Here is an 11656-nt window from a genome sequence, read left to right as displayed (position 1 = left end):
ATTAATAATTCAATTATTTCTAAATAATTATTTAATTATAATAATAAACATCTAATATATTAGAACCAACTTAACCTTTTAGATTATTGCTCATTGATAACAAATATATTTAATTATAATAGTTTTCATTTTAATAACATTACTATTATTATAATTCAAATGTATTTTGACATCCTATTACATATTTAGAAATAAATTAAACTTTTAAAAAAAAATCAAATTTAACGTTTTAACACTTTTAGTTCAATTATTAATGTGATGTTTAAAGTGAGTGTATCCTTTCCCACCCACGTGGGGTGAATAAACAACCGATAACATTATAGTCAACACAACCTTTTCCTCTGTCACCCGGACTTGGTGTCAATAAACAACTGATAACATTATGGTCAACACGCCCTTTTCTGTAACCCCATGTAGATCGTGAATTGATTGACAATAGCATTACTTCCAACTTTGTAAAAGCAATGGCTGTTGCTACGATTAACTCTGCCTTGATTAGTACAGTTTTTATCATCCTTTCCACAAACCTATGTATTGCTTTGCTCAATTGTCCTACTGAAGAATCCCAAGCCCTCCTTTCGTTCAAAGCAGCCTTAAATATCTCTGATGGCATTCTCAATTCATGGGTTAATGGAAGTGATTGTTGCTCCATGTGGGAAGGCATAACTTGCAATAATCTCACCAACCATGTAGAGCGAGTGAATTTGAGTGATTACACCAACCATGCACAGCAGGGCGTGCAGAGTGGAGTCATATTTGCTTGCTTGTGCAACCTTCCTTTTCTCAAATACCTCGACTTGCGGAGCATTGGTTTAACTGGTAATATTCCTTCTTGTTTGGTAAATCTCTCTCATCTTCAATATCTGCAGCTCAAAAACAATAGTTTGAGTGGGATTCTTCCCACTGGGATTTGTCAGTTAACCAATCTTACCTATATAGATATAAGTTATAACCAACTAACTGGATTACTGCCTCCATGTCTGCAAAATCTACCTTTGCTTAAGTTCTTAGGTCTTTCCATCAACAAATTTCATGGAATTGCTCTGCTCAATAGGCTTTCCTCCCTTGAGCAGCTTTATGCACGCAATTTCTCATTCCATGATTACATCACTTCTTCGCAGCTGGCATTACCATCATCTGTTAAGATTCTCTGGCTCTCCTCAATTACGATTTCAGATACTCTGCTCCACAATCTTGCAGAATTAAAATATTTGTTTTATCTTATTGTGTGCTGATTATCAGTACAACAAACTTTGACGTTGGGTTGCGACAACATGTTTGGAGAAATCCTCTCCTGGGTATGGAAGAACAATACTGATTTGTACATGTTAAACCTCCCTGGAAATCATTTGCATGGCAGACTTATTATCCCCAACAGATCTGTTCATTGGATGACAGTGTTAGACGTGCCCAGAAATGCATTGACTGGACACTTACCATCTCTGTGGCCTCCATATCTACAGCTCTTGGTGGTTAATGATAATGCTCTAATTGGCACCATTCCTCCAAGTTTGTGCAATATCGATCACCTTCTGAAGTTAGATCTGGCAAACAACAAACTGAAGGGCGAAATTCCTCCATGCTTCTCAAACTATAAGGAAATTCAAGTGTTGAATTTAGGAGGTAATGGTCTGGAGGGAAGCATACCAAAAAGGCTATGCTGCTCCTCTTTGATGGTAAGAAATAATAAGTTAAGTGACACTTTCCCTCCATCAATCACCAATTGCAAGAGATTTGTCATGCCCGTAGCCCGACAAGGCAGACAAAGCAAACACATTAAAAATTTTTTTTTAAATTTCTTTTTTATCAATATTATTCTTAGGGTTAATCTTCACTAACTTAACTATATTCCTAGCAAATGACAATAATCTGAACTATCTCTAACTCTCCTTGACACTGAGAACAATCTCAAATAAATCGACACATCCTTATACTTTAATTCACTACAATGTTAACACAGAGTCATCCCTTGGAAAGACATGGAGCTTTTATATACTTCATTCAATAAATTCCGCTTCCATGATATTGGTTTCTCATCTCACTACATCTAAGGCATATAAGTGTCATAAAGCTTATCATTCTACTTTGTTCTCTATCATTGGTTAAGCTTAGTTGGAAACTAAATTCGGTGGATGTCGTTCGTCAATAACAACACTACACATAAACTTAAATTTTAAAATGAATTTATAACATTGATATGAACATTTTATGTAAATTTTATTTTAGAATTAATCTCAACTCCATTCCAACATTCTAATGTAACATTCTTATATCTCTTTCTAATAAATCCATAAGAACATTAAAATGTTACTTAACAAACAATCTTCACTATCCTCAAACATTTTGCATTATCGAATCGTATTAGTCTCATAATAGCCATACGTATAAAGTTTACCCTCTAAATTATCTAATAAATTTTTGATCTAAAAAATATATATATATATAACCAAATACCTAAGCCCCTTAAATATCTTAATATTATTCTAATTGTTATTATTATTATCTCTAAGTTTCAATAGCATTCACTAGCTATAAGGTTTTCTTAACCTACACCCTATCTATTTACCTATTCATATTTAATATTCCTAATATACTTTATTTCCTTTATGCTGTCCTATCCAAGTCATACTACTAACGACCACCTAAAAATCTTAAATTAAAAAGAAATTCTCTGCACAAGAATCACTAGAACCATACCTACTCTAATCTACCCCTATCTCATCCTACTACTTCTCCCTACTTCCCAAGGCGTCCAAGTTGCTAAGCATTCATTTGGCTTTTTGTTTTATTTAGACTAAGTATGTGGTGTAAAGTGCAGAATTCGAAATTCCTGTGGTCTCTTTCCTAGGCGCTGATTCACCTCCCCATGCATGATGTGATGTGTTAATTAAAGAGCACGGAACCTAAGGTTTATGTTCATCCTGCACCCCTCTTCTTGTCAACGCCATTTTAAGAGGCTTGCTGACTTATGTCAGACTAGTGTACAGCCCCTCCCTTCATTCACACGTGCCAAGAAATGGAGATAAAAAGGGCGCCCAGTCACACCTTGTTTTGTGTATTTATTTACCAAGATTTGTTTTTATAGTGTCATGATTGACTTGTTACATTGGGCAGTAACCTTAGAGTTAATTTTTATTTATTTGTTTATTATTTTATTGTTATATGTCCTATCTAGTTGCTAGGTCGTCCCATCCTTGGGAATTTAATCTTTAACATTTTTTGATCTTTCCATTTTGAAATGATTATGATGTGTAGCTAGTGTTTGTTTTTATTATTATTTTAATTTGTCATATCTTGCAAGCTAACTAGGTGTTCTATTACTTTATTTAAGAAATACTATAGAATATTCTTTGATTATTATATTGCTCTGTATTACTAGATATGTTTTCCCATTTTCTCCATATATAATCCAGAGAGTGGTTTGTGTATCTACAGCAAGCTTAATGTTTTATTCTTTCTACATTATATGTCATCTATTTGTTTCTCACTTATGCAATGTTACATTGGAGATTTCTATATTATATTATGATAATCTAAATGGATGATCTTATTGCTCTATTTATCTAAAGGAACATGCCAAAATTCTTACATGAACAAGATCTAATTATTTTCATCTATGGATTTAAAAAATATTGAAGAAACTTTCGAATATATATATGGCTCACACACTTTCAGATATTTCAAAATTCAAAACGATTTTCTTCTCCCTTGATAGTGGTCATCTACCATAGATAATTACAATGAGACATTATGAGTTATTAGACTTGATCATACAATGTAAATGAATAACTTATTAAATCAGTTGCACAAAGAACTCAATGTAAAACAACATATGGAAAAACATGTTGGAAGTTTTAGATGAATCAAACTAAATGGATTCTAAGCTGTAAGTTTTTAAATTGAGTAAATCACTTGCTCAAGAGCTAATTTTACATTCTTCTATAAGGATCCAATGCTAAAATGCATGTATCTTAATTGGTTTAAAAGAATTGTAATAACGTTTTCATGCCAATACCATTACATGATTTGATACTTCTAGTTAATTCTAGCTTTCCATGATAATGAGAGTCATTCTTGCAATCTAACTAGATAAGAAGAAGCACATCAACTTAATGAACCAAAACTACTTATCTCCTCACACACAGTACATGGTTCCATCAATGATTCTTCCAATACATAAAAGGTGGTAAGATTTCTTTAGTCAGCTAATACAATAGAAATGCTATTCCCTAAACTTAGATGTTCCTCCAAAACTTCTTAACAATGGAAAAATTCTTGACAAAGGAAAGCATTAAAGCTACTCAATGTTACTCATAGCTTCAACTCAAATACAACAAGAATGTTTTCAGCTCCTATGCACATGGAAGACCTTGAGAGCTCCAAATTTTCAAGAATCGTCCAAATAGGACCTACAGATAAGAGATAAAAATAATGAACCATGGAGGCTCAACTCCCAACCTAGGCCTCAAGGAGGCCACCCTCGCGCTAGGGGAAACAAGGCTCAATCGAGATACATCCGACAACACCACAGCAACATGAACTAGCAAACTCACACATTTAGCAACACATATACAACCCCAACCAAGGTTTGCACAATGATTCACAAATGGAATCATAAACATTGGGTGAAGGTGGGCTCTCAATTAGGAGACTTGCCATATCTTACAAAAATCCGTAACAACAATTTTAATGCCCTTTCAGGGCTTTCATAAATCAATAATTTCCATAGCCTTTCAGGCTTTCGCAAAACAACAGATTTCATGCCCTTTCGGGGCTTCCACAACATCCTCCAATCATACTATCATCATCCAAAGCATCCTTGAATTTTCATACTTCGTCAACCTTCTTACCACACCACCATTCTCAAGTAATGAAAGAATATGGCATACAATGGAGCCCATACTCCAAGGTTCTCAACTATATTTCAGGCCCAACTAACCCCTTCACCCCAAGGCTTGCTCTTCCCTCCCAAGGGTGAGTGAAGCCTTCACACCCATGAACAAATTTCAACATGCCAACAAACAAGAAAATCTTAAGGAAACCCCAAGAAATTTCATGTACAAAACACACCCTTACAAGACATCACAACACAAGAATCCCAAGAAAAATCCTACAAAAGGCACTCTTATCATTTTCCATTTCAGCTATCAAATATAAAGAAAGCATGGCATGAAACACTAACCTTCTTACAAGCTATGACAATGGGATGAAGACGTCTTCCTGCTTGGCTTCCAACCTTTTTCCCTTTCCAATCCCTGGCTGTCTCTAAAATTAGAGAGTGGGTGAATGAGCACCAAGACTGGCACAAGCTCCCTATAAAGACCTTCCACTTTCATCCTCACCTACCCCTCTTACTTTCTTGTATCCTCCACCAATGAGAACTTAACCAAGTGGTGTAATGAGGGAAGAAGTCATGTAAGAATATGATTTTCGAATTGGCTTGGAAATGACTTCTTTTTAGGGTCCCCTAGACCCACTTATGATTGTATTTAAGCCCCCAACCCATACTATTACCATGTGGGTAACTTATTTTCACAAAATTAACACTTAGGACTCACTCTAGGCTCTCTAAAATTCCTATCAATTATAACTTGAATTCCGTCAAGAAGGTGACTCTTCCTAACACTCTTCAAGGTGGGTTAATTGATTTCATAATGAGGATTAGGCTTAGGTTAAGTGACTTCATGCCAAAGAATCCTATTTGACATGTCATTTACACAGAGACAATACAAAATGACACACATACACATTAAAACACTTTACTCATCACGATGACATGTCTCTAATTAATCATGCTCTCTAACTATAACACTCATGCACATTCATATTACGAAATAAACACAATACAACGAGATTTTGAATCTTCCAAAGATTCACCTTGGCTTTACTGTGTTCACATAAGATTGAACCTTGTTTCCCCCAATTATCTCCATGGTTCAACTTTCCTACACACTCCACTTAAACATTAGTAGCCCAATAAAGTAATATCTAAATACATATAAATAAGTGTAGAATAAATTCAATGTCTCAGAACTCATATTAACCTATACATTTAACTCCATCTAATAATTTCCATTCTAAATACTATGAAAAGAAACATTGCAATGTCATATTCATTTAACTTTCATCTAAGTGCATCTATAATTAACTTCCATTTGATTCATATTCAAAACATTACAATCTCAACATATGGGTATCAACCTTTATCTTTCTTATCCTGACAAAATTACCGTTCTAAGCATTATCACCATTCTTATAATCATTAAACGATCCAACATATGACTTGGGTTCGTTTGCATATCTAAATCTATCCTTTAGTGCTAATTTTCATTTGAACATTACAATTTGACATTCAAGTATTTATGCAATTTAGTTTCCATTTAAGCAACTAAATTAATTAGAACATGAAATGAAATCGTTAAATATATCAAATAGATTCTCATACTTGCAAATCACTGAAATGTTGATATTAAAATGACATAACCCTATAGTCCCGAAACTATATCAAAACATCAAATTAAAAGTACCACAATGCAATTGCCATCTATACTACAGCAGATTGGGTGAGGCCGCACAAGATTGCAAATACTAGATATTGGGCACAACAGATTTGATGGGGAAATTCCACGGTCATTAGGAAATCTATCAGCCCTTCAAGTGTTGATGATTAATGGCAATCGTTTTAGGGGTAGTATTCCTCCAGAAATTCTCCAACTAAAGCAGCTCTAGATCTTAGACCTTTCATCTAACAACATATCAGGTTCTATTCCCCCTAATGTTTCATCTCTACAAGTGATGAAAATAGCAAGAGAAGATGGTCATGTGTTATCTAGTCTGTTGGACCCCTTTCATATATTTGTAAGGAACTAAATGCAACTAAGCCGATCCTACTCGCAAAGGCAAACTTTGTTCACACTATTCGTATATGCAACCTATATATATATATATATATATATGATTAAACCCCTTTCATATGATCGATCTCACCACTGACTATTCCATCCTTCGCTGCTCCACCAAATCATACAAATCCTCCACCGACTCTCCCCTCTCCCTGCATCGAAACCCTCTGCAAGTCATATGAATATTCCGCCTGCAACATCTATTATTCTGCGATAGCCCTCGGCTGCCACAATGGCACCTACGTAGTTTCGAGAGCTAACTTCAACTTCACTACTTCGAATGACGTTAGAATGGTTAATATGGGTCAAAGGGGGTCATAGGGTGACCTATGACCCCCTTTGACCCATTAAATGATGACATATGTCCCTAGGGGTCGGGTCCAAGGACCCCTAGGGACATATATAACAATTGTTCATATGGGTCAAAGGGGATCATAGAGCCTATGACCCCGTTGACCCATTAAATGACGACATATGTTTCTAGGGGTCCTAGGACCCCTAGGAACATATTAGAATTGTTCATATGGGTCAAAGGGGGTCATAGGGTGACCTATGACCCCCTTTGACCCATTAAATGATGACATATGTCCCTAGAGGTCTTAGGACCCTTAGCGACATATTAGAATTGTTCATATTGGTCAAGGGGGGTCATAGGTTCACCCATTGACCCCCTTTGACCCATTAAATGATGACATATGTCAGTAGGGGTCCTAGGACCACTAGGGACGTATTACAATTGTTCATATGGGTCAAAGGGGGTCATAGGGTGACCTATGACCCCCTTTGATCCATTAAATGATGACATGTGTCCCTAGGTGTCCTAGGACCCCTAGGGATGTATTAGAATCGTTCATATGGGTCAAAGGGGGTCATAGGTGACCCATTAAATGATGACATATGTCCCTAGGGGTCCTAAGACCCCTAAGGACATATTATAATGGTTAATATGGATCAAAGAGGGTCATAGGGTGACCTATGACCCCCTTTGACCCATTAAATGACGACATATGTCCCTAGGAGTCCTAGGATCCCTAGGGACATATTAAAATTATTTATATGGGTCAAAGGGGGTCATAGGGTGACCTATGACCCCCTTTTGACCCCCTTTGACCCATTAAATGACGGCATATGTCCCTAGGGGTCCTAGGACCCCTAGTGACATATTAGAATTGTTCATATTGGTTAAAGGGGGTCATAGGTTCACCCTATGACCCCCTTTGACCCATTAAATGATGACATATGTCCCTAGGGGTCCTAGGACCCCTAAGGACATATTAGAATTGTTCATATGGGTCAAAGGGGGTCATAGGGTGACGTTTGACCCTGTTTGACCCATTAAATGATGACATATGTCCTTAGGGATCCCAGGACCCCTAGGGATGTATTAGAATTGTTCATATGGGTCAAAGGGGGTCATAGGGTAACCTATGACCCCGTTTGACCCATTAAATGATGTCATATGTCCCTAGAGGTCCAAGGACCCTTAGGGACATATTAGAATTGTTCATATGGGTCAAAGGGGGTCATAGGGTGATCTATGACCCCCTTTGACCCATTAAATGATGACATATGTCCCTAAGGGTCCTAAGACCCCTAAGGACGTATTAGAATTATTCATATGGGTCAAAGGGGGTCATAGAGTGACCTATGACCCCCTTTCACATATTTTAACTGACGACATATGTCCCTAGGGGTCCTAGGACCCCTAGTGACATATTAGAATTGTTCATATTGGTCAAAGGGGGTCATAGGTTCACCCTATGACCCCCTTTGACCCATTAAATGATGACATATGTCGCTAGGGGTCCTAGGACCCCTAGGGATATATTAGAATTGTTCATATGTGTCAAACGGGGTCATAGGGTGACTTATGACCCCCTTTGACCCATTAAATGATGACATATGTCCCTAAGGGTCCTAGTACCCCTAACGACATATTAGAATTGTTCATATGGGTCAAAGGGGGTCATAGGGTGACCTATGACCCTCTTTGACCCATTAAATGACGACATACCTATTAGAATTGCTCATATGGGTCAAAGTGGGTCATAGGGTGACCTATGACCCCCTTTGACCCATTAAATGACAACATATGTCCCTAGGGGTCCTAGGACCCCTAGGGACATATTAGAATTGTTCATATGGGTCAAAGGGGGTCATAGGGTGACCTATGAACCCCCTTTGACCCATTAAATGATGACACATTTATATACTATTAATACTATTATAGCATAATAATAATAATAATAATATAAATAAACACTAAATATTAATACTATTATATCTATAGTAATAATAATAATACTATTATAGCTATAATAATAATATTGATACTATATATTAATATTATAGATATATATATATATATATATATATATATATATATATATTAATACTCTTATAGCTCTAATACTATATATTAATACTAATAAACCAAAGTCAGTTTCCCTCCAATAATTATTATAATATTAATACTATTATAGCAAAGGTTGTTTTCCCTCCAAATGTCATTGGAGAAAATCGGATATCTAATTTTTCCTAGCACTAGTTTCCAACATATCCCTGTCCCTGCAGTCCTAACAACATCACTTTTTAGTTCTTTTTTCACGGGTTTTGCCAAAAAGTGCATTTTGGGGCCTAACCAATCGGAAAAAATTCAAAAATATAACCTTAGATGTTCGAATTTGTCATCTAAATGGGGAGCAACAATTGTCGAAAGGATAAACACAAAAGGAAGATATCCAATGAAGACATTGCGGCATATAGGGAAAGAGACAAAATGGAACACCAAAGAAAAAGACAAGGTATGCTAAATATCAGTCAAGTTGACGACAAATTAGTCGAAGGTGAAATCATAAAGTCAGATAATGAATATGTATAGTTGGGGAATGGAAATGTACCTATTGAAAATGATAATGCCAAAATTGAAAATTTAGAGAATGAAAATTTTGAAGATGAAATGCTACCAAGTCATAATCCAAATTGCATAATTGACCATGTCAAACATGACAATGCACAGGAACCTAATGCACAAGAACGTTACATATCTCCTAATTATAATTGACATGAAGGTTCTAAAACACCAAAATGGATAATTGAAATTGATGAAATGATTATTATTAGTTTGGAAGGGAAAAAATTAGAAAGAACCATTCGGTTATGGGCTTCAAGACTATATCAGATGTTTTTTGACAACAAGACAGTGGTAGAGCAATGTCAGCTTTTCATGCACTTATTAAAGATGCAAAAGATGAGACCTATGCTTTCCAAATTGAAGATTTTTGTCAATAAAAAATTGGAAAGAAATGTCATTATTATGAAAAATCTTTTCAGTGCTCTCAATAGCATTGGGAAAAATAACAAGGAGAAGGATAATAGAGTTGCTCGAAGGGTTATTACAACCTCTTTGGTAAGTCATCATTTGAGAAAGGGTAGATATATGAGACAAACTTGTATTGATTTGAATCTAAATCGTACTACTTTGAGAATAGAACTTAGTTGAGGAGAGAAAATTGATGATCCTCTTCGAAATGAAACATAGGCATTTGGTGGGAGACTTTAACATTTTGATAAGAAGCTATTCGATGATGTGAAGGACGAAATTACACAATTTTGGCACTCTAACTCATGAATATCACCCAATGCTAAAGATGTGTTAAAGTTGAGAATAGGCATCAGAGACTGCATGCCACAACCTAAACACTATTTGGAGGTAAGCCAAACGATGTTGTTCAAACAATTTAGAGAAGTCATCCAAGTCTTCATATATCACAAAGGGCTTCTGAATCTTTAAAACCATTTTATTGTGTGCCACTCAAAATTTGAAATACATATTGTTGCAAATATCATGTTGAGTTTTCTATGCACTATGAACTATTACGCTCCATCTATTCTACTTTGCATAGTAAATAAATGTTGGAGGATTTTGGTGCTAGTGAGCTTCCAAAATTATCAAGAGACTTGCTAGATCAACTTTTATGTCATAGAGTTGATGGTTGTTTCTTTTATAGAAATGCTTGCTTAAATTAGAAGTGTCCAGAATGTGGTGGCTTATCCAAGTTTGACACATGTTTGGATGAGGGGTGCGAACAAGATCTTGGAAAGACAACAGTGAAATACACATTGAAGAGTGGAGGTGAGAGCTCTAGATGTGAATTGGTTGGAAAAGATATCACTGTGGCTAGTTTTATTTCAGATTTCAAGGAAAATCTTTATTACAAGTATGCAAGACATAGCCACAGGTCTCAGTAGTTGGATGAACAACTTAGAATGTGCAAGGAGACTTCTCCCATTGGCAGTATTATATCAGTTGTTGATTTTGCTGAACTACACATTGCAACCTCAAAATGAGACACAATCTCAGTATTACAACTCTATTCATATTGCTATTTTTGTTGACATAACATTAGACATGCCCCTAATAGTGTAAAAGATAATCGGAAGATTATTAGAGAGTATCATTTTTATATGAGTGATGATAGATCTCACTCTCATGAGTTTGTGGAACATTGTTTCGAGAATTATTTTGATTTCTTACACAAGCATGCAATTTCTATGGATAGACATATCATTTGGTCAGATAATTGTACAGGTCAATTCAAGAATGCTCGCATGTTTTATTAGTTGTGTAGGATGCACGTAGAGAGAGGGGTGCCTCATATTTTGAGTTTTTTTGAGTCCGGCCATGAAAAATGAGAATATAATGGAGTGGGGGCATGTGTGAAGAGAGCTCTAGTCAAGGAGCAACTGAAGAT

At 35.9% G+C, this 11656-nt stretch overlaps 1 pseudogene; it reads left to right on the top strand.

Annotated features, from left to right (window-relative positions):
• Positions 1 to 464: 464 nt before the first annotated feature.
• LOC149528466 (uncharacterized) lies at positions 465 to 6870 on the top strand (annotated as a pseudogene).
• Positions 6871 to 11656: the final 4786 nt, after the last annotated feature.

Source organism: Cupressus sempervirens, chromosome 11, assembly GCF_028749045.1.
Source record: "Cupressus sempervirens isolate cs-2001-9-10 chromosome 11, ASM2874904v1, whole genome shotgun sequence".
In the NCBI taxonomy this organism is placed as follows: Eukaryota; Viridiplantae; Streptophyta; class Pinopsida; order Cupressales; family Cupressaceae; genus Cupressus; species Cupressus sempervirens.
The sequence above is the reverse complement of the archived record's forward strand: the minus strand, read 5'-3'. Positions and strand labels throughout refer to the sequence as shown.